The sequence below is a fragment of the Pipra filicauda genome, unplaced genomic scaffold, assembly GCF_003945595.2.
Source record: "Pipra filicauda isolate LSUMZ 115617 unplaced genomic scaffold, ASM394559v2 scaffold3_size10097308_pilon, whole genome shotgun sequence".
Taxonomy (NCBI): domain Eukaryota; kingdom Metazoa; phylum Chordata; class Aves; order Passeriformes; family Pipridae; genus Pipra; species Pipra filicauda.
Window position 1 is genome coordinate 9,551,829 of NW_024104532.1, and position 23,249 is coordinate 9,575,077.

General features: G+C 52.1%; 1 protein-coding gene across 2 annotated transcripts in view; it reads left to right on the plus strand.

Annotated features, from left to right (window-relative positions):
* The window catches only part of PSD2 (pleckstrin and Sec7 domain containing 2), an 86,890-nt gene that overhangs the window by 15,419 nt on the left and 48,222 nt on the right, over positions 1 to 23,249 (plus strand). Inside the window, exon 1 of one of the 2 annotated variants that reach the window (XM_027726257.2) lies at positions 4,342 to 4,527. The exons of the other annotated variant lie outside the window; for it this stretch is intronic. The gene's annotated coding sequence lies outside the window, so the exon portion shown is untranslated. Of the gene's footprint in view, positions 1 to 4,341; positions 4,528 to 23,249 lie in introns of those variants that run through there. 2 annotated transcript variants of the gene reach the window in all.

Consider the following 23,249-nt stretch of genomic DNA (forward strand, 5'->3'; position numbering starts at 1 on the left):
CCACACAGAAGTGGCAGCTTCTTTACTGGAGGACACATTTCATCTGGGTTTCCCAAACCCCTCAGCCAAAGAGTTCTGAGCTGGCTGTTAGAGCAGAGGCTCCTGGCAGTTCTCCTTTCACATCTCCCTCCCACCAACTCCTCACCCATCATGGCACTGTGGTCCCTTGGTGGCTCTGTGACCCTATTCCAAGCAGGAGCCACCCTGGAACAAGCCACTGCAGAGCAGGAACTGATGTGAGTGGGGAAGAGGAGACAGCTGTGGGTCTCATGATCACTGCCTGAGGCTTCAGCCCCAAAGCAGCAAAGCCTTGTGCTCCAGGGGTTCTCTCTGGGTGCATTCACTCACATGCTCTGACACACAGTCACACACATACAGGTGGATGCTTTCCCTGGAGCCTCTTCTGAGAGACTCTCCTATTCCCTGTTCCCTTTCCATCTTCCCAGACTCACAAACCTGTTAACAGCCTCTGCCTCAGGGTCCTGAAGGAGCCCTATGCATGCACCCTTTTTCTCATGATTATTTTTAAAGCACCATTTCTGCCTGTCGTCCTCCCCCCCAGGGTGGGGGTAACAAATCTCAGCTCTCCCAGCCCCTGGAAGAGCCACGAGGAGCCACCTCTGATGCCCCCGATGTGAACCACCATTTCCATATCTCAGAGTGTGCTCAAACAGCTCCAGGCCAGACTTTTCAGGACAGATATCACCCAGAACAAAGAGCTGATTTTAAGTGTCAAGAGAAATGCAGACAAAGGCTCACAAGGACTGACCCTTTTTCTTCAGAGGGCTGTTATCCCCCTCCACATCCCCCTTCCCACTACTACAGCAAGGTCCACACAGGGCTTTCTCCTAAGCCTGGCTTCCATCAAAGTGACTTGTACTGAAAGTTGGTGAGTCCCAGCTGGGAAATCCAAGGGATTTCCTGAGAAAAACAGCTGTGTGAGGACATGGAAGCAAACTCATTCCTGGGCACATGAGAACACTTGTGATGGTTTCATAATACAAATTGAGAAGGCTGAGCAGCACCCAGGAGCATCCCTGTGTGCCACACTAAGTATCCTGAGCAGGGCATGGCTGGAAAACTACCTGTAACAGGGATTCAGCACTTCAAACTTCGGCATCCAGCTGCAGTTATGGCACTTTTAAAATGGTGAGGAGAAGTCAGTGAACCCTGTGGGGTTGTTGGGTAAGTGGTCCTGGCTTCTCCACTCAGAGTCGAGGGGGAGCAGAGCCAGTTCTGTGGTGCTGCCAGTCTTGGAGCAGCCTTGGAGCTCAGGTTCAGTGGATCCTGTGGGGCTACATGACCATGAACCATCTCAGGACCACAAGCTCCCATTTTTTTTCCACCTCTCCCAGCAGCCTGGCTGGAGCGTTCCCATGATCCGTATGGGGTGGGTGTTAATTTTTAGTGCCTGCTGTGTGGTCTGCAGTGTTTAGTTCTGGTGCCAGCAGCTCCCCGTTGCCTGCCAGGCTCCCTGGTGGGTTCTTTGAAGCGTTTGGGGCTTGAAGGGTGGCCCCCCTGATGCTAGCATGGATGGAAGGTGCCCTTACCTAAGGATGCTCCTACTTCTCCAGACAGCTCGTGTCACAGATGGCAAACAGCATCTGCACATTCACATGCACATGCAGACAGTTAAACAGCACATCCAGAATTGCTCTATTTTAGGAGTTTTCTTAATTTAAAAAATATTATGACATATTCAAGGCACGTAACAGAGATCTACCAGCAGAAATCTCAGTGCCAGCAGAAATCTCAGTACCCTGTTACTGTTGGGAGTGCCCAATCAATGGCAGAGACAAGCCCACTACCCTGCTGAAGGGATGAGAGGAGGTTTCTCCCTGAATCCAGCTGTTGATAGGCTCATTCCCAGAAGCAGAATGATTGATAACCCAGTTATTTGGAACCCACTAGTGGATGTATTCTTAGAAACTAGAACCTCATTTTCTCATGCTGCAAAATGTCATTTCCTAGGACTGGCTGCTCAGAAATTGGATTTTGTTCCTTGCCTTCACACCTGAGCAGCACAACAGACTGATGAATGTTAATTGTGCTTTTTTATTTTTAATTTTATTTTTTTTAAAGCACCCTCAGCTGATAGTTGTTTGATTACAAATACAGTAGAGTTGATCAGAGAGAGCAGCAGGACAGACTGTTGTGATGGCATAAGGTGAATCTCTCGGGGGAAGGGACCCCCAGGGAGGTTGCAGTCCCACACCTGCATTTGCCTGGCTCCTTGCTGCCCTTGACCGTGGCCACAGGATCCATTTCTCGTGTCTCTCCAGCACAGTACCTTCGTTCACACTTGCCTTTGTTGGATAAGTCCCGGGTATAGCTGCAGGGTGGCTCATTACATGGTTCATTACCGACACTATCCCTGGCAGAGAGCGCCGTGTGCTGTGCTGGGGGTATCCCTGCTGGAAGGACACACGGCCGTGCTCTGCTGAGCTGCTCCAGGACATTATTCCACCTCATGGCAGTGCCTCGGTGCTGGCATGTCTGGTTATCCATTGTAATGAGGTTTTTAATTTGGGGTGTTGGGGATTTGTCTGCTCGCTCAGCGACGTGTGCCCTCTGGAACAGGCTTTCCAAGAGACACGGAGATCTAGGGAGGGGTTTTCTCCACGGAATCAAGAAGCCATTGGCTGTGTTGGGACATGTGTCTGGGGCAGACACCAAGTCTTTCTTCCTCACCTAAATGTCCAGTCTGGGGTGTGCCCGTGGTGCTTTGGCAGGGCGGGCAGGGCTGAGGGTGGGCAGGCACCACCTGGGCTGGGGAAACCCCCACTTCCAACCCAGGCTGGGGGTGAACAGATCGAGAGCAGCCCTGGGGAGAAGGACTTGGGGGTGCTGGTGGGTGAGAGGCTGGACATGACCCAGCCATGGGCTGATCCCACAGTGTGGGCAGCAGGGGAGGGGGGAATTCTGCCCCTCTGCCCCTGTCCCCAGCACAGGACCCGCTGGAGTGAGGCCACAGGAGGCCACCAAGTTGATTAGAGGAATGGAGCAGCTCTCCCATGAGGAAAGGCTGAGAGAATTGGGATTGTTCAGCCTGGAAAAGAGAAGATTCCAGGGTGACCTTACTGTGGCCTTCCAGTGCCTGAAGGGGCTCCATGAGAGTGGGAGAGGGACTTTGACAAGGACATGGAGTGACAGGACAAGGGAGAATGACTTCAAACAGAAAGAGAGTAGATTTAAATTGGATATTAGGATGAAATTCTTCCCTGGGAGGGTGGGGAGGCCCTGGCACAGGTTGCTCAGAGAAGCTGTGGCTGCCCCATCCCTGGAAGTGTCCAAGACCAGGTTGGATGGGGCTTGGAGCAACCTGGTCTAGTGGAAGGTGTCCCTGCCCATGGCAGGGGGTTGGACTGGATGATCATTAAGGTCCCTTCCAACCCAGGCCACCCTGGGATTCTACAGTCACACATCCCTGTGTCAGGCAGGTGGGTGCCCCACCTCTCACCTGTACACCCACGAGTGGCCAAGAGGCACTGTTTGCCCTGCACCAGGGGCTGTAATTCTGGTAAGAGGGGCCCTACACCAGGAAAAGCGTAGTGTCCATGTGCCTCCCCACCCCACACTGCCTCCCTTGTTGAGCCAGGTGCCTGGATTAGCCTGTAGACAAAAGCACTGCCTTTGCATGCAAGAGATGTCAGGATGGAGAAGCATCAGGGGTGGTGAGCGGGCTCCTGGTCCAGCCCACCATGGTGGGGGAGGCTCTGGAGCCAGCTTGGCAGGCAGGCACATGGACAGCACTCCTGCTGGAGACCAGTGGGGCTCTTCAGCCATGGCTTGGGGTGCACTGGGATGGGATGGGGCTGCAGCAGGTGTGCTCTGGGAGTGCCCAGAGGCACAGAGCAACCCAAGCTGCAGTGCTGGGGTCTGCACCGAGGTGGGTCCTTGAAGCATTTCCAGTGCTGCACGTCTGCGTCTGGGAGTGCATCGGTTGTTAAAGGCAGTGTGAGCATTTGGCAGGATTTCAGCCCAAAACTTCAAGCCAGTCTCAGTTTGCAGGGTGACAATTTGCTGGCAGGAAGCAGACCAGTCCCTTAGCACTCTGCAGGTGTGTGTGGCGGGGGGACAAGCCCCAGCACTCCGGGGATATCCCTGGCAGCTCCTGCCTGGCGAGCAGAGCCTCCCAGCCAGCAGCAGGTCTGCTCCTGCCAGGGGCTCTGCCGGGGGCTTCGCCAGCAAGGGCTTTATTCCATCCTTTCCCTGGTCCATTCACCATGCCTCCTGCCTCCTCCCCCTCTCCCCGTCCCCTCCCACCCTGCCTGCTGGATCCCCAGCAGTCTCTTGACACCTTGGGGGAAGGCTGGGAGGTGTAACCATCGCCAGCGAGCGAGCGAGGGAGAGCAGGAGAGGAGGGAGAAGGAAGCCAATAACAGGGAGGTCTAGGAAGGTGGTGGAGGGGGAGGGACGGGGCCACTCCTCCATCGGTGGGACTGCAGATTATTTTGCATGGATTGTTGAAGAGAAAAGGGAGCTGCATTTGTGAAGGGACCAAAAATTAAACAGCTCATTGCTCGGGTAAGTGCCAGTGCGAGCTCCCCTGCTCTCATTGTCGTGCCGTACATCGATCCCCCCTCCTATTTTGCTTAGTTCTGTAGGGTTTGATTCTTATTAGGATTATTTGATGCATCAGCTGTATGCTTCAGTTGCTGGAGACTGAGCCTCCCCATACGTGTGTGTGTGTGTGTGTGTGTGTGTGTGTGTGAAGATGCCCATTCCCTGGATATACGTTGACACATTTTTCCAGCCCTCAGTGTGGTGTCTCGTTTGCAATGTTACCCTAAAGCGTGCTGTACACACACACACACACACACACAAATGGTGTTTGCTGTCCCTGCCTTAAAAATCCACTCATCCACGCAGTTATTGAAGCTGAAAATTTAAAGGGGGGTGGGGGAGGCTCTTGAATCACAGTCCTCATTGGTAGGGGGGCTACTTCTCTTTATCCTGAGCCTGACACGGTCAGTATTATGTTTTATAACAAAGCTACATTTAAAGATCAATTCGGCAGTGGTTATTGCATCCAAATTACATGGTTGTCATGGAGATGGTACAGAGAAGCTGAAGTGATATGACTGCATCTGGACTGGAGTGGGGCTTCACCGCCGAGTGAGATCCTGCCTTTGCCTCCTGTGTCTTTTTGTCTCTGCTGGGTTACAATTTCTTATAATCTTGAATGAAGCGGTACCGTATTAGGGGATTTAGAGGTCGAGCTGCTGGGAAGGGGGTGTGTTGCCCCTGCTCGGTGCTGTGTTATTATCGTAATTGTTCCATTAGCATCCGCGTCTCCCTGAATTTCTTCCACGAGTCTGGGGAGGAGGAAGGCGTGAGAAGGACAGATAGTTTTCCGAGCACAGCTAAGGCTGGGAGTACTTTCCAAAAAGGTACCTGCCATGCCCACACCTCCCTGCCGGCTCCCACACCTTGGGGGACAAAAGGGAAAGGATGCTCTGGTTTTAGCCATGTTTATCTTCCATTTTGCTGCCTCAACTTTGTGGATACAAGGAGCCACTCACCTGCTCGTCACTGTGTCAGGGGAATGGCATTTCTTTTTTTTTTTGTTGTTATTATATTTGTTTGCTTTGCAACTGGTAATATGGATGTGTTGGCAGTTGGGAAAGAAAATCCATAATTTATGAGAATGAAATTTTTCCTGCCTAAGGCTAGCTGGAATACAAAGAGTATATCTGTGGGAAGGGCATGTTATATGTTACAGATGTGTATTTCTCCAGCAACTGGGAGTAAATCTCACTATTGTGCTCATCTTCATTATTTTGCGTGTTAGGCTGGCTTTAGTCAATATTTAATCTAAGCTCATTGTGTGCTCACACAATAAACGTGCAATTTGGAGCCTAACTTTACATCTCTAAAATGCTTTGGGAATGCATGTGGCATTGTCTCCATAAATGCAATTTCACCCTTTTCTGTGAGACCAAGCCTATTGTGGGGATGTAAATATAGTAAAAGGCACTGGTGGAAGCAAGCCCATCAGAACGGCAGTGTTTCTCTAATTGTATCACTAAACATAAGACAGAATTAATTACTAGGATAAACAGAGCTTTGTAGCTGTTGGATCAGGATAATATTTGCATGGAGTTCCAGGCCTGCATTATAGTAGCTGGTATTATGGCTTAAATTCCCCCCATGCCAGTAGATAATGTCTTTTAGCCAGGAGTGAAGCATATTATCATTAGATATTTTTGCATTAAAAATATGTTAAATCCCCATGTCTTTGTCAAATTGCAAGTGCTCCAAAGTGTATGATTCATTTAGGATTTTCCTTAACGTGATTTTTTCCTGTACAAGTCCAGGCAAACAATGGATAAAGTCTGAAAGTGGGCGGCCGAGCCCAGAGGGGAAGTCAGAGAGATGGCTGATTCACAAAATGGATGGTCCTCGTTCTGTGTCCTTTTCCCCCCTAAAAGTTGGGCACAAGTGGAGTTGAAGTAGGTGGTTTTCCCTGGAGGCACCCTTGGATCTGTGAGCCTGGAAGCCGAGTAGTTCCGAATTAATACCGAGTTTCCTCCTGTCTCAGTGTGTTCTTCAGCCCACCCCAGGACGTGGCTGGATTATTCTCTGGGGAAACTGAGGCTTGGGGTGGCCGAGTGGCTTTGCCAAGGTGACAGCAGCAGTGTTGGGCAGGGGATGCAGGAGCTCTGCCAGGATGCCCCTGCCTGTGCCCCCCGGGGCTGTTCAGTGCCTGGATGGTGCTGTCCTGCTTGCAGGGGTGGTGGGGAGCTGAGGATGGGAAGCAGTAACACTGGTTCGTGGTGACTGGGTGGATGGGGTGAGGGTGTGCTTTGCTGAGGCCACTCACGAGAGCTTCACAGCACGTGGCAAGAGAGCCAGGCAGTTTTAGACCAGTTCCTGAGGTGCCCAAGATGAGGACATGCTTTTCTGACCCCAGGGTGACTGAAATGAAGCCCCTTTGGTGCCCTCATCACGTGGCCCATCATGTGGCTCTTCACACAGAGTTGGACACTTGGCAGGAGGTACCTGCCTCATTTCTCCTCATGGCTGCACCCAACTCTGAGTGTGAGGCCTTCACAGGTGTCTTGGCTTTCTGCTCTCCCCCTGGTGCTGCTCACCTCTCATCTCCCTGCTGCAATATCCTGTATTGCTCTTCTGGGCTTCAGCTTACAGTACCATCCCTTCTCTCCATCCCATCACTCAACACCTTTTCATCCCCTTCCTCCACGGGTTTTCCCATCAGTGAAGATCCCTCCATCCAGCGTTGCCACAAGCTTCTGTGCCATGGTTTGTGCCAGGGACACACAGCCCTGGGTAAATCAGGCTACCATGTCAAAGAGACTGAAGTGCAAAGTCTCCTTTGAAGTCTGGAGGTGTCCTGTCTGGTGTCCGTGGTTCTGCCCAAAGCTGGAGCTGTTACTTGTTGCCAGAAGGAGATGGAATCCCCTGATCAGCTCAGGCATCTGTGTGTGGCCCTGTTGACTTGCACAGGTTGGTGGTGTTGCCAGGAGGATGTTCCCTGGGCTGGGAGGGAGCTGTGGCTACTGCCAGGGAAGTGCTGGCCATGGGCAGAGCAATTCCTGCTGATGGAAAAGCTTGCTTGGAGGTTGTGTGTGAGCAGCCCCTGGAGCAGGTGATCTGCTGATTTAAGTGGCCACATCTCTCGCAGTTGCTGCTGCTCTGCTACCTCACAGCCTCTGCTGTGGACACACCTTTTTTTACCAGATTTGCTGGGGATGAAAACATCCTCCTTGCCCTTTCAGCAGGGATGTGCTGGGACAGGGTCCATGGCAGGCTCAGTGCACTGAGCCTCAGTGGTCAGATGGACCCATATTAATGGTGCAGAGGTGTTTTCTGCACAGGAGGCTCGTGGCACTTCTCTGTGGTGGTTATGGTGCAGGAATTGTAGATGAGAAGGGTGGGATCAGTTCTGCCTCCCTCCCTCATTTCCTGTGACCCTGGGGAGGTGACTGGCAGGGTGGGCTCATGGGGGAGAGGTACCTGTCCAAGTTGGGCAGTAACCACTTCACCCTTCATCCTTACTGCTGTCCCTTTGTCTTCCTGCAGGAGCTCCAGGAGATGAGTGGCTTAGATGTTCAGGGAGGCCCTTCCCTGCAGCCCATAACTTGGCCTTCCTGACCCTGGGCAGCTCCTAGCTCTGCTCAAGGCCCAGGTAGGGACACTAGTGATTCCTCCTTTAGAGACAACGCTGTTCCCATCACTGGATCAGTCCCAGTTCTCCCTCACTTGCACCAGGCAGGGCCTGAAAACATAAGAGCCACAGGAAGCCTGAGCAGAGGTGGTGCAGCTGAGCCTGAGCCCCTTCTTGTGTTCTCCATGCTTTTTCTGGGCTGCAGGCTTCAGCCTGGCGCTGGGCACAGGGGTTATCACCCACCTCTTCACTGCTTATATGTCCTCCACTCCTTCCTCTTCCTCCTCTCATTGGCTCACATACTCCCCTCAAGGTTTCTCAGCTCTGTGGTTTCTCAGTCAGTCTTGAAGGGCCTGACTGGTGGGTGTGGAGGAGACAGGGCTGGCAGGTTGTTTGAAGGACCACTGTGTCCCCATGTCCAGCACAGGAGTCATGCTCACACTGGGTCACAGAGGAGGAGGCCACACCTGAAGGGATCCTCCCAGAGCTGCTCTGAGGGGTCCCATGTGAACTGGTCAGGCTTCACCTCTGTGGTACCACCAGCCTTGCTTCATCTCCTCCTCCATCCTCTTGTTCCCTGAGGCAGCCTGGATGGCTCCCAGCAAAGGTGGTGTTGGTGGGATGCCCTGACATTGCCAGCTGCCCTGAGACATCTCATCAGGGGCAGGGAAGGGGCAAGGTTTCCTGTCAAGCAGGACGAGCACAGGATTCATCTGAGGAGTTTCTGCCTTCCTCTACATCATGGGACATGTTCTGGTTCAAGGATCATCTCCCAAAGCCCACTGTGGCAAAGCAGAGGTCCACTGGTTTTGTATCTCCTGCTGCCCAGCTCAGACACCTCCACATCACGGAGACCCCCAGTGTCTCCTGCAGCTTGGAGTGTGATGTGAGCGTGGCAGGGAGAGCACTGGGGACAGGATCCCTCTGTGATCTTCTGGATGAGGTGTTTTGTGGACTGGGGGGCTCACAGCTGGATTTGGTGTCTTGTGCAGTCACTGCCCATCCCGTGTCCCCCTGCAGGCCCTGCAGCTGAGCCCCTTGTCTCTCTGTGGCCTTTCTGTGGCTCTGTGATGGAGAACTGAATTCCCCCTCAACAGAAAAACCTGCAGCTCTGCACTAGGGGAGCAAATCCCAGTGATGTCCCCTTTTTGGGGGTTGGAAGCATGAGCTCTCCTGATCAGCATTGAGCAGGAAGACCTACCTCAGACCCAGGTGACTGCTACACTTACAGTTCACTGGCTGAACTGAAAAGCCCAGGGAAAATAATGTGAGCTCAGCTTCTCCTCCCCCATGTGCAGTTGTCTCTGTATTATTTTCTTGATATGAAAAAACAAATGTGACCCAAATATCTTCTTCTTTTAAATCCTTAAAAAATTGTAAGATTGCAGGGAAATGCTGTAATACCAAACTAAATTGAAGGGTGGCATTTTTTTTGTTTTCTGTATTTGTTTACCTGCTCCAAAGTCCGAGCATAAAGCTCAGTTCTTGCAACTTTTTAATTTATTTTTTTTTTTACACTTTGGTTATTTTTTTTTCAAATCCACCTCTTCAGTGGTTGCAGCACAAATGCATCACAACTCTGGGTAAGGTTTAGCTGACCTGTAATCACAATTTTCGGCCAATGAACAATTTTTCCAAAAAATTTCACATGGTTCTGGGCAAGATCCTCACAGAGGTGGAGAGGGAGTTCCCTGTGGTACCTTCCCACCTCCTTCCAGCACCTGATCCAGACCTGGATGGTCCACTTACAGGGATCTCTGCCCACTCTGTGCACGGCCACTTGGTGTTGACTGGTGCTGGACACAGGGTGGTCCTGGTCTAGTAGAAGGTGTCCCTGCCCATGGCAGGGGATTGGAACTAGATGATTTTTAACCTTCCAACCCAAACCATTCCAAGATTCTGTGGCACCTTCTCCAGTTCAGCCTCAGCCTCTCCCCATTGCATGTCCTGGCAGCTCAAGGAGCATTTGGACAACACTCTCAGGCACAGGGTGGGATTGTTGGGGTGTCCTGTGCAGGGCCAGGAGTTGGATTCAATGAACCTTGTGTGTCCCTTCCAGCTCAGGATATTCCATGAAAGATGGATTTTGCAGACTTGAGGCCTGCCCTCAGAGTGGCACAAGGCACCGCTCCCAAGGCCAAGCTTACCTTCCATGGGCTCTGCTCCTGGCATGTTCTGCACATTTCTCCTCAGATGGGCACTGGTACCCAGCCAGTGGGAGTGGGTGGAGGCGGACTGGGCCCCTGGTGTTTTGGGCACTTCTTAGGAACAAAAGCAACCAGGAGGTGGATGCAGCCTGCCCAAGCAGGACACAGGCATGGGGAGAACAGAAAGGATCTCTGTCCAGAAGGGGATACACCATGCAGGGGGATTCTGCTAAATTAAAAATATATATTTGTCTTTGCTGGTACAACAGAAGCTATGGGAACAGGCAAGAGGAAAGCGAGAAAGCTTTATTTAATTAGATTATGAGGCCCCAAAGGCTTCAGACTCATAAAAAAAATGAATTGATTTTTGTAATTGAGGATGGGGTTTCTGCCAAGTGCTGCTTTAATGAGTATTTAGGTTTTGCCTCCTAAGTTAGCAGCACCAGGCAAGGGCAGCTATTGAGCCACTCCTTACCAGAGTCCTGAGCTTGGAAACAGGAGCTGACTGTCTGCAGCTGGGAGTGTTAACCTGCCTTTCGAGGGAAGGACATCCTTTCAAGGCTGTTTGTCCAGGTCTCTTCGTGTTGTCTCAACATTAAAGCTCCCTCTCTTCCCCAGGTCCCAGGAGGCAGCTTTCTCCATTGGCTGGAAACTGAGGCAGCAGAAAATCATGGGGTTGTTTTCCCTCCCAGAAGTAGAGAGAATTAATTTGCTGCAGCAGCTGAGGCAGTTTCCTTTGGTGGCTCCTTCCTAGGGGCTGGTGGGACAAGTGCATGGCACTGCTGGCCCATGGTCTGATGGTGACTTTTGCCACCTTTGAACTGAGCTGGGGTGGGCTCTTGGGGTGGGTTGAGGGTCCCAAGCCTGAAGGCTCGACTCAGTCTGCAGTGTCCTTTCCTCTCCATCCCTGCCCCTGCCCAGGGGTGCGTTGGTGGGGCTGGGGGTGGAGGGGCTCTGGTCACCTGCACAGGAGCTGTTGCTATGGAGAGACTCCTTCTGCAGCCCCCCTGTGTCTTGGTGACCTTCTTCTCTGCTTATTCCCACTCTGAGAAATGAACCTTGCAAGGTGCTGAAAACCTTTGCTAATCATTTATTAGCCCTTTATTTACAAATGTGCTTTGTAATAAAGCCTGACCTTTTCCTTTGCATCTCTCCTCCTCTCTGTTGAGTGGTCCTGGCTGTTGGCTGCTCCTCACAGGCAGCTGCCAGCCCCCAGAGCAGCATCCATGGAGCTCATCCTGTACCACCTCTGCCTGGGATGGTGCCTGTGTGCTGCCCCTGCAGGTGATCCCCAGAGCCCACACTGTGCACAGCACCTGAGCACCCTGTGACCTGCCTCTGGCTCAGCACCTCGTAGTGGGAGCCACAGGACACCAGGATGGGCATTGTCCCTCACCCTGAACCATAAGACTGGAAAGAGCAAGAGATTTTTATCCCTGACTTTTGGACCTGCCTCCTTTAGCCAATACAGGCTTCCTCTAAAGTCTTTTTAGTTTTGCACAGAAGAATGGGGAGAGCTGGGTGTTCAGGGGTGGCTTCAGGAAGCCTGGATTTCCTGTGTGTCCACAGTGTGAGAGCTGGGATAATGTCAAGAGGAGCACTCCACAGTGCCTGGTGGGAGTGTTGGCCCAGCAGTGCCTGGGGACCAGGAGCAGAGTAACAACCCCAGGTGAAACTCAGGAGGTTTGGATGTGCAGGATCACAGCAAGACCACAGCGTGATAGCAACACCTGAAATGCAGATGTGTTACTATTAGTGCCATCAGAAGGCAGAAGGAGAAGGGCACAAAATTACAGCAGCTCCTGGCAGATGTAGGGGATGATCCTGTAGCAGAAGCCTGTGCTTTAGTGAGCTGGGTGTTTTCTGTAAGCACAATCAGAAGGGAAGGGGGGGTCCTCTGCTCTCCAGATAAGAGCAAACTGCAAGGAGTGCACCCTGGGGACACTGTCCCTTTAATTTTGCACGCTGTAAAAATCAGAGATGCCCAGTCCCAGACACACAATGTGCAGTTTGCACTCTTGTCTGGGGCCGTGTCCCCCGCAGCAGTCCCGGCTGCCACTCCTCGTGTGCCACTATGTCATTGGGTCACCGCTGAACCAGGCTGAGCAGCATTCAGCTCCTGAACCCGTATTTCATCTTTACAGCACACTTCATTCTGGCAGGCCCCTCTGGCCTCTCTGTGCATCACTGAAGCCTCAGTCCAGAATGTAATTCATCAGTTCCTGAAGTCATTGTCTGATGCCCGAATGTAATGATGTCTAAGGAGCAGGAGAAAAGCCCTGAGAACACCTAAAAAAAGAGGCAGAATGACCTACTGCAGCCTGGTGTACCCTTGTCACAAGATCTAGTGCAGGGCATCTTGCACACTGGGAGGTTGGGAGAGCCCCGTGGTCCCAGAGCAGGTGTAGTTAAACAGTGCACTGTCCTGATGCAATTACATCAGCCTGATGGTGCTTTTTGCTCTTCTTATAGTTCCCCTGAGGAGAAGCAGCATCCTTGTCTCTATAAAGCACCTTTACATCAGTTTAGGAGTGTGTCTGTTAGAGGCTGACTCCTTCATGAGGGAAATCCCACTCCTACTGCCTTGGTTATCCAGCACGTCCATTAAGGGCAGACCAAACCTCTGCGCAGGAGCTGTGAAATGGCTCCACCAGGGTTTCAGTTGCACTTTCTGGGCAACTTGCTCAGTTTTCAAACTGAGTCAGCTTCAGCATTTCATGGTGCTCAGAGCCATCCGTGCTTGGGGAAGGCAGTTCAGGTTCCAGAGCAGACCCCCCAAGGGTGGTCAGCAGTGCTGGGCAGGAGAACCGTGTGCTCCTCGTGGGTGTCTGCACCAGAAACATCAGCAGCTGGGGCTGCTGTCCCAGGCTGGGGAGTCCAGTCAGAGAGCAGCACAGCGTACTCTTCTGGTTGTAACACAGACTTCTAATGCAGATCAGATGCAGCCTTTCTGCTGACTGAACCCTGGGGGCTGAGCTCAGCTGGAGATGTCTACATTTGAGCGAGCTGAGTCCCACTCAAAGTGCTTTTCCGTGTATTCAAGCAAGTTCTGGTATATCCAAGTTCTGACTAGCATCTCCTGTTAAAGATAATGAGAACTTGCCACATCCTAACGGAGCAGTGAAATCCTGCTTTTCTTTTAGTGGTTCCATCCCGGTCTGTGAGTTCTGAGAATAAATATGCAATTATATTTTCAGCCATTTCATTGAGTCTCTGCACCCTGCAGACTGCAGGCTGGGAGACTGAGAGAGACAACACAGTACTACACAGGTGTGATGGACACACCTAAAACGTAGGTGTGCCCAAGGTCTTTTTTTTCTTGAGTGAAAGATACTGGAGAAAGGAGGGGGAGTGGTCGTGCTACCTGCAAAACATACACCCTTGGGAACAGAATGAGTGTGACTCCTCCAGCAGGGAAGAATGATGAACTGCAGGTGCCTCCTTGGTGTTCTAGAGCCAACAAGCAGTTTACAGAAGTTCAGTGACCATCTCTTTGTCTCTGGAAGAGGAAGATTGACTTGGCCCCCACTTCCTTTATAGGGAATGTTTTGACAGGAAAGGTGGAATTTTTGGGCTAAACCACAGAAAAAATGGCCTGCTGTAGAATTAGTGAGCTTATAGGTGGAGTATTCACTAGGAAAAGGGCTGACTGATGCTCACATCCCAGTCTGAGAGGACGTGATTTTCCTGCAGCATTGTCCCGTCTGCTCCCCTGTCGTTGCTTCCTTTCTGCAGTTTGCCTTTGCCTCCTGAATGTCTTAATTTGGTCTCGATGACGTCTTAAAGTCCCTTCATATTAGATCTCATTCTCCCAGACTGCTCCTTGCAGGTCCTCTGGGCACACAGCTTTATGCCCAAGTGGAGCCGCTGACTTCAGTGGAATTGCCATGTTTCGTGCCCTGACACCCTGCAATGTTAGGCAGGGAAGTTCCAGCCTTGTTGGCTGTCAGCAAATCTTAGCTGAGTCTGTGTTTTCAAGCCAAATAAGTGCATCTCGGTCTGATTTGGGTGAGGGAAGCTGTTCTTCCTTTCCTTCTCCGAGATGAAAATAGAACATCCCCGCTGGTGTGACAGTTACCCAGCTGTTTGCTCATGGATGGTTCTCCTGCCTTGGGTCCAAAGTGGACACTGGTTGAAGCCATGTTAGGGTTTGCTTGTTGAAACCAATTGGAGGGCTTAGTCCTACCTGGACAACCTCCTGGCTTTCTCCACTAGCCACTGGAGATTTGATGCCTTCTGGGCATGAACAGCTTCAGCAGTCACGATCCCTGCTACCCAGTCATGGGTGCCTTGTTCCAGTGCTCCTGGTCTGGAGCCCTGCTGGAAAGGCAAGGCTGACATGGTGGCACTCAGTAGCAGCCAAGAATCTTGAACCAGTTGTCTGTCTACACAGGGTTCTCAAGGACATGGGGACCATCGTAGGGCCTGGAGAGTGCAGGGCTGTGCTGGCAAGCAGAAAACATGTTTAATTGATAGAGCAGGGAGAGCCCTTTGGAGACCAAAGGTGGTGTTGGGTCCAAGGTGGTGTTGGATTGTGGGTTGGACTCAATGATCTCAGAGGTCTTTTCCAGCCTAGTTGATTCTGTGGCTCTGTGACCAGGGCTGAGTCCCTGCTGGGCAAAACAAGGACCATTCCTGTCTGCCAAGGGAGCCTAATCCCCTTCTTCATAGAGAAGAGGCTGAAGTTACTCTTTTTTCTCTGGAGATGGTGCAGGGTGGAAATGCAGACCTTTTGAGGTGTGTGTAGGTGTGTATAACGACATCCACAGTGCTTGCTGTTCTCTTTCTCAAAGGAGGATCCTCTCCACCATCCTCCAGCTTCCAGAGTGGCTGTAATAGTCCCATTCACTCTAATGCCATCAGGTTGCTCCAGGTGGTTCCCTATGGGTGAAGGAGTGCTGTGTGGAGAGAAGGGAGATTTCACACACTAATTGACAAGTGTGGAGTTATTTGGTGCTGCAGGTTGCTGCACAGCAGCTTTGGACACCACCAGCTGGCTCCAAAACAGCTGTCTCTGATGTCAGCACCCACAAAAGTCTGTTTGCTGTCTTCCCACTCTCCTGGCAGGTTGGGGAGATGCTCAGGAAGACCTTGCTCCCTTCAGTGCTCTCTGGGTCACACTGAGCACCCAAGGAGCCCAGAGCCAGTGCCCAGCCATCTCTGCACATTCTGGGCATCTGGTGCTGCTGGTCCCTGTGTCCCTTGGGCTGGAGTCCATCTGTCTGCAAACAGCCTGTCTACCAACTTCTGTGGACAGAGCAGCTCCATAAAAGTCTGGTGCCTTACTAGTCCTCATCTCTGAGGTTTATTGATAAGTTGGCACATAAGAGGTTCACCTCCTTTCCAAAACTCCATTTCATTCTGCAATGCTAGTCTCCATCACCCTGGATGTTTCTCCCAGTGAGCAAACAGGATGAACTCACCTGCTACCTCCTGAAATCTTGCTGAGGCGTTGCAAAGGTTTGGTGTAGACAGACAGCATGGCAGGAATTTCCTTTTCTGGGGTCTGAGTCAGCTGCCAGCCCTGTTTTATTATTTTGGGTACTGGGAGAATGTGGGGAGGGAGGATCAAAGCAAAGAGAGGCAAAAAGAAGGGAAGAAGGCTGTTTCCATTTATGGTTTATGAATAGCAGTTGCAGCTCTTGTGGATTTTTATGGAAGGTAACCCTGGCTGTGGGGAAAGCTGGGTTTCAATGAATTCATTTACAAGGTTGCATGGAACTGAGTGGAAAGGCCCCATGAACAGCCTGGTTTTGTAAAAAACCTACAGACAACCAGGAAAGAAGCCAAGTTTACAGCCACCTGAACTATAAAGCTCCCTCTCAAGAGAAGGTGAGCACCAGAGCAGGTAGGCACAGGTGAGGATGGAGCCAGCTCTGAGCTTAACCAAGAAAACCTGCTCTTCAGGGATAAGGTTTGCTTGGGAGAACCCTTTAAAAACTCCTGTCTTGAACAAGATGGACTGATCTTGAGCTGTTTGTTCTGCACTAAGGCAGGGTTTGAGCCACTGGGACCCACCTGTTACCCAGACAGGCATCCTGCTCTCAAGCTCTCTCCTCTGAGCTGTGGGACCTGCATGAAGATGGCGTGCCAGGACACAGAAAGCCTCTGCCCCTTTTCCCCCCCTTTCCTCCCATGCCAGGGAAGGGATGGTTGGCATCCTTTGGTATCCTTGTGACCTGCCTTAACAGCTGCAGGCTTTAGATCTGCACCACAGGCTCCTGCAGCCAACAACCACCTTGGACAGATCCACTTCGTGGGGAGCATCATCCTGGAGAGGCAGGAACAACAGCCCTATTGGGAGCTGCCCTTCTCCTCCTTCCCCCAGGATGCAGTAAAAACTTGCCCTCCTTTGCTGTGCCCTCTCTGGAGGCTCCTGGTTGTCTCTGAACCACAGGAGGATTCCTGTGAATCGCAGTGGGTTTCTGCAGGTGTGATCCTTGGGGAGCCCTGCAAGGTCTCCAAGGGGGTCATGGTTTCCTTCTGCAGGAGTGAGGATCTGAGGGTCAGACAGACCCCACTGATTGCTGTAGGATCTTTGCCTCCCCGTAGTCAAACCGGGAAGCCCCGAATGGTGTTTAAAGGAGCCTATTCCAGGGGGATTACAGACACAACACACTGCCTAGAACACAGGGGTGTTCAGGTCTGTGTTCATCAGCCTCCTGGACCTTGCACCTCAAGCTCACACTTCTCCTGGAACACATAAGCTCACTGTCCCTGTGCTTTGGCCATTTTTTGTGGAGGCTTAAGCAACTCCTACCACCTCACCAAGATGGAAAGTGAGGGTGCAGTCACAGAGTCACAGAATAGCAGGGTGGGTCAGGTTGGAAGGGACCACAGTGGGTCGTCTGGTCCAACCTCCTGCCCCAGCAGGGCCATCCCAGAGCACATGGCACAGGATTGTGTCCAGATGGTTCTGGAACATCCCCAGTGAGGAGACTCCACACCCTGTCTGGGCAATCTGTTCAGGGTTCAGTCACCCAAACAGGAAAGTTCTTCCTCCTGTCCAGCTGCAACTTCCCGGGCATCAGTTCCTGCCCGTTCCTCCTGTGCCATTGCTGGGCCCCCTGAGCAGAGCCTGCTCCATCCTCTGCCCCCTCCCTGCAGCCCCTGACACACCCTGGGGAGGGCCCCTCTCAGGCTCTGCTCTGGAGGCTGAACAGCCCCAGCTCCCTCAGCCTTTGCTGCTCCCAGAGCTGCTCCATCCCTTCGGCATCTCCGCAGCCTGGGCTGGCCCCTCTCCAGGAGCTCCCTGTCCCTGCTGTCTCTCAGGAGCTCGGAACTGGACACAGTCCAGGCTTTCACCCCCACAGGCTTGAGACTGTGACCCTGTTTTGCCTGTGAAGGGAACAGTCAGGTTTCATGATGCACACCCAGGGCTAGAGGAAGGCTCAGTGCACCAAGTGCTGCTGCGTAGCCAAGGTGTCAATATGAAGAAAGGAACATGCCAAAAATGCTAAATATGTTCTTTTATTTTCCCTGTTTGAGTAACTGCAGAAGAGTGCGAACAGCAAATCTGTTAAGGATTTTAAGACTCATTTTTATTGTTTTCTATAAGCAAAAAACTGCTGTTGTTTCCCCAAGATGAAGTTTAGCAGGAGTCGTTTAGATCTGAATGTGTCCTAATTGCTCTGGGGACTCTAATAAAAATTCAAAATAGGGAGCTATAGGATTTGGCTTCAAGAAAGAGGTATGTTCCATGCACAGTGATTTCTGATTACCCAAAGGCTCTTTTTTTAGCATGTGGCTGGTTTATTTTAGTCTGTGGGACATGTTTTATCCATGGCCCCTTTTCCACGTTGGAAGTGAAGGATGCAGTTTAAACTGTCAGGGAACCACTGGGACAGCATATTGTCCATGAGCAGGGGCCATCAGTCCCCCCAGGGCTCTGCAAAGCGTGACTCTGGCATCAGTGAGTGCTCGTATGTCCTTGTCGAGCCACGTTTTCTCCCAGCCCAGGTGAGTGCTGGCATCTGGGCATCACCCAGGCAGGAGAGCCAGCACCTTGGCTCTGGCACGGGCAGGATGGCCCTGGTGGCTCCCACAGCGCTGCACTGGCTCCTGTCAACCCCACGTCCCTCCCAGATGGCAAGGCTTGGGGATGGGGGTTGGAGTGGAGTACACAGACCTTCCCCCCACGGTGGCTTTCCAGCCTCTTCATGTCTGGAGCACATCTCTCACTCCCTCCAGCCTCAGATCCCAGGTGAGGAGCGCTGCTGCTCTGCCAGGCTTCCAGGAGCCAGAGAGCTACAGGCCTGAATGCTCTGCCTTGTCTCAGAAAGGCTGAGGCAAAGCAGGGAACTGAAAGATGGAGTGGCTTTCTCAAGTTACAAGCCAAGACTGTAACCAAAAGTGCCAGGATTCCTCTCAGAGTACCCCAGGCTGGTGGAGCCCGTCTGTATCTTCAGAGGGAAGGGCACCTCCATGGGCCCATGGACACTGGAAGGAGGAACAGCCCCACCTGAACCTCTGAGCAGTCTCACACATCAGCTCTCAGCTCTTAGACAGGGTGGGCAATGTAGCCAGAGCTGGTGTGTCTCTGGTGTGTCCAGCATCTTCTGGTGGGTCCAGCAGGTGCTGGGAGCACAGGGAAGGGTAGTGTCAAAAGTAACGTGGTCAGAGGAACAGTAAGGGGAGAACAGAGACTGTCCCTCAAGCTCTTCCCACTTTTGTCTTTATCCTGCCTTGGAGCAGCACCTCAGAGATAATCAGTGAGTGGCTGAAGGCCCAGCCCAGCCCTCAGAGCCTGCTCTGCAGCAGAAATGTTGCAGGTGAGTTGGAGTTTGGTGTCATGAGGGAGGGACTCCTGTACAGATGTACAGAACAGTTTGGTGGTGGGTAAATCTTTGCTGTGCCCACATCTGCAGTTCACTATGCAGCCCTGCTTTTCCTCTCTCCAGACTGTAAGAGTGGTAGTAGTAATAGAGTTAGAGAAAATCCAAAAAGGGTTGTCAAAATAGTCAAGGGGGTGGAGAAGCTGTTGCTGTCTTCTGAGAACAGGCTAAGAAGGCAGGGACTAGAATCTGGAGAGGAGAAGCTGAGAGATGATATGCTGGAGGTCTTCAAAATCATATAAAAACGAGCCCATGGGAGAAATAAATGAGGATTTTCACAACGAGAATGGTAAAAGTTTTTTATTTTCAGCCGTGTTGAAAGGGCAGAGGTCAAAGCAGAGACATAAGAAGGAGTAAAGGTACTTCAAAAAGAAGAACCATGGCTGTGATCTCTCCATCTCTCTACAGGGTTGCCTTCTCAAAGAAACCTCATGGTGTCCATGTGCACTCCCTCTGCCCAGGGTACTTACTGTGTGACATGTGTGTTTTATAAATTCATTGATGAGTCAGGTCATAAAAGCACATCCATTCCTGTTCTCCAGCCACGTTATGGATGAGATCTGCAGCCTGTACATCAAATAGCTGTTCCTGCTCAGAGGGGATGGGAACTCGGAGCACGTGGTCCATCCCAGCAGAGGATATCACTGGAGGTGGTTTAACCCAAGGAGTTCAAGGGCTCTCTTCAACAAGAATGAGCAAGAGAACTTTTAAGCTCTTAATAATTCCCAAGGCAAATGCCCAGAAAACCAGATCTGGCTCATTAACGTTTCCCTCTCTAAGCAGAGCAGGAGGCAGTTGTGGCAGGCTGGCTGAGGCAGATGGGGATGTGGCCCAGCTGTAGCTGCTGTGTTGGTGGTGGCTGCATGTCTCCATAGCGTGGATCATGGATCATGTCAAGGAAAAGGGCCAAGCACCAAACATCTGCCTGTTGTGTCTTTCTGCTGAAAGCTGCCACCAAAAATTGCTTCTCGTTCACGCAAAAAGAGGGTGGAAGGAGACTTTTAGAAATTATGATCTCGAGAAATCTTTGCAATGGCCTGGAACAAGGTCCTGGGGCCCAGAGAGCCCCACAGAGATCTGCATTTCGTGGTGGTCAGCAAATGACGTGTGAAGGGGTGTCTTCCACCCCAGGGATAAAATTGACTTAGAAAGAGCAAGATTAGAGGTTCCTGACCTGGTTGTCTGAGTTTGTGGGACTGGGGTTCCCTCAGAGGACGGAGATCCTGAGATGCTCCTGGTATGTGTGTGCTTTATTCACATTACACTGAGCAAATCCCATCCTGTGGGGTTTTCTCCGGCTGAAGAAGCTGTTCCCAGCCTCTGCCTGCAGCACCAAGAGGCAGAGCTGAGCCTGGGCTGGAGCAACCCCAGGCCAATGCCAGTGAAGGTCAAGTGAGTGTGGGGCTGTGTTAGCAAGGGCACAGCCAGCAGCTGGAGGCAAGAGCCATCCCCACTGTCCAGGGCTTGTGAGTCCACATTTAGACTCCATGTCGGTGTTGGACCTCCAATACAACACAGAAATACACAAACTGAAGCCTGGATTGGCTGTGCCTCCAGGTGTCTGTGTGGACTCACAAGACCAAGAGGCTTGGTGGCACCTGAGTGGCAGCACAGACTTCTTCTGTCTTCCCCTTCGTGGCAGCCTGCAACTCTGTGCACCAGGAGAAAATGTGCTGAGAACACTCACAAGAACTGTCTCATCCCTGTTAGCACCAGGAATGCTGCTGGAGGACTTGGGAAAGGACCACAACAGCCCTTCTCAGCACTGCCCCCGCCTTAGGTCCAGCAGAGCATGGTGATGTTCTGGGTGAGACCTTCTGCTACAATTTTATTGAAAGACCCAGAAGGGTCAGTCCTGCTCTGCCCTCCCAGCATCTCCCAGGGCTGCACACAAGCAGGTGGAAGGTACCAGAGTCCTCCTTCCTCTGGGATCTGCAGCCCAGCATATCCCAAAGCAGGGTAGCCTGCTTTGCCACCTCTTCCTTTCCTGACACCCCCCCACCCCCTTCCTGATGACTGATCTGACTCTGAGGTTTCTTGATGAGTAGAATTTCCTTGTTTTCTCCTTCACTCCCAGCACTGCACAAGGCACATCAGAATGTACCTTCCTCCTCTGTGTCACCCCTGTGCCTCCTCCTCACCCCCTGGACATCTTGTGGTACCAGGGTGAGGACAGACAGAACACCTCTGCTATGAGGAAAGTCTGAGAGAATTGAGATTGTTCAGCCTGGAGAGGAGAAGGCTCCAGGGAGACCTTAGAGCCCCTCCCAGTACCTAAAAGGGCTCCAAGAGAGCTGGAGAGAGACTTTTCACAAGGGTATGGAGTGACAGGACAAGGGGGAATGGCTTCCCACTGCCAGAGGGCAGAGTTAGATGGAATATTGGGAAGGAATTCTTCCCTGTGAGGGTGGGGAGGCCCTGGCACAGGTTGCCCAGAGAAGCTGTGGCTGCCCCATCCCTGGAAGTGTCCAAGGCTGGTTGGATGGGGCTTGGAGCAACCTGAGCTAGTGGAATGTGTCCCTGCCCATGGCAGGGGGGTGGAACTGGATGGTCTCTTCCAACCCAAACCATTCTATGGTTCTATCTTCACCAAGCCAGAGGGAATGGGATGCGGGGCAGCAAGGAAAAGCAAGGCTGCTGCAGGAAGCAGCCCAGCTCAGCATGAGCTTGAGGAAAAGCTCATGCTTGACTAAGCAGCAGGATTCTTCTCCGAGCCTTCCTGTGTTGCAGCAGCCAAGTGGTTACACAAAACTGAAGTGGGAACCTTTCCAGTTCCGAACGCAGGGAAGAAAATTAAAAATAAATCATTTCCCACCAGCCATTCAGCTTCAACAAAAGCTGGGAGACTTCCAGAGCAAGTCCCTGAAAGAGCTGCTGTGTGGTTTCCAACCCCTCACACAATCAGGGCAAACTTTGCTGCATCTCTGCCCGGCCTCTTTGGGATTGGTGCTTCCCTGCAGTGGATGCCCGCCCGGCTTCACTGGCCCCGCTGCAAATCCAGCCACCGTGGGATGGGGTATTTCTGCTCTCCATCGCTCCCAACCAGCCCTGCCCTGTCTCCCTGTGGTCCAGGAGCTGTGCAAGACCTGGGGCTGGAGCAGGGAGCCGGTGGCTGTCCTGCAGTGCTGTCCTGTGGCACTGAGCACATCCCAGTGGTGAGCTGGCGTTGCTGGGATTCTGATAAACGAAGCCAGTTGTAGTTGGCTTGCTTGGATCTGGCCTGCAAGAGAGGGCAGCATCAAAGTCCACAGGGATGGGGTCCTCAATCCCTTCAGCTTCTGTCCCATCTCTCCCACCAAGCCCCAGCTCTGGGAAGGAGATGAAAAGGCCATGGTTAGCAATGAGTCACGGATGCCTTGGCTTCCCTTAGCATCTCCTACAGCAATAACAGCCTCTTTCTAGGATAAATCCGTGTTCTTCTGCTTATGTGGGCCAGAGCTGGTCTGGTCCAAATCTCTACAGCCCAGCAGGGCCACAGTAGCCATCACTGTGACTAGTCCTGCCTGGAATATATGCCAGGTCATTCCCTTTTCTTTCCAGAGCCCTTTTTTATATGCTAACCCATGTAACATTTGCAGGAGGCTGGGAGCAGTGGACATGAAAGGGGTGCCCACCCTACTCACAGGACCTGGGGAAGCAGCAGTGACTTGAGAGGGTACCTGAGCCTACAGAAAGGACAAGACTTGTGAAAATCCACTGCTGGGAACCCACATATCACCTTCCAGCCCTTACCTGCATTGGAGAACACTTTGCAAAGCAGAAACAAGAAGAAATGAGTGGGGACTTGGGGAATACCAGCCTGCAGTCCAACACAGCCACGCTCTACTGCTTTGGGGCAGTGAAAGGAGCCCCAAAAAGGGAATCTCTGAATGCCAGCCCCCCCATCCCTTCCCCCAGTGCTGCAGTGTGTCCTCTCCCAACAGCCTGGTTGAAGCTGTGGCAGCTTTGGGCCAGAGGCTGAGCTGCATTCCAGTGCTTTCCAGAGCAGGCAGAACGATGTGGAGAGACTGGTTTTGGGCTTTGTCCAGAACTGGTGACCTTTCAGCTGTTTGCTGGAGGCAGATATGGACAGTTGCTGTTCCACCATCGTTTGTCTTCCAAGTTGTCCAAGCTGTGGCATCACAGCTTGTCTCCTCT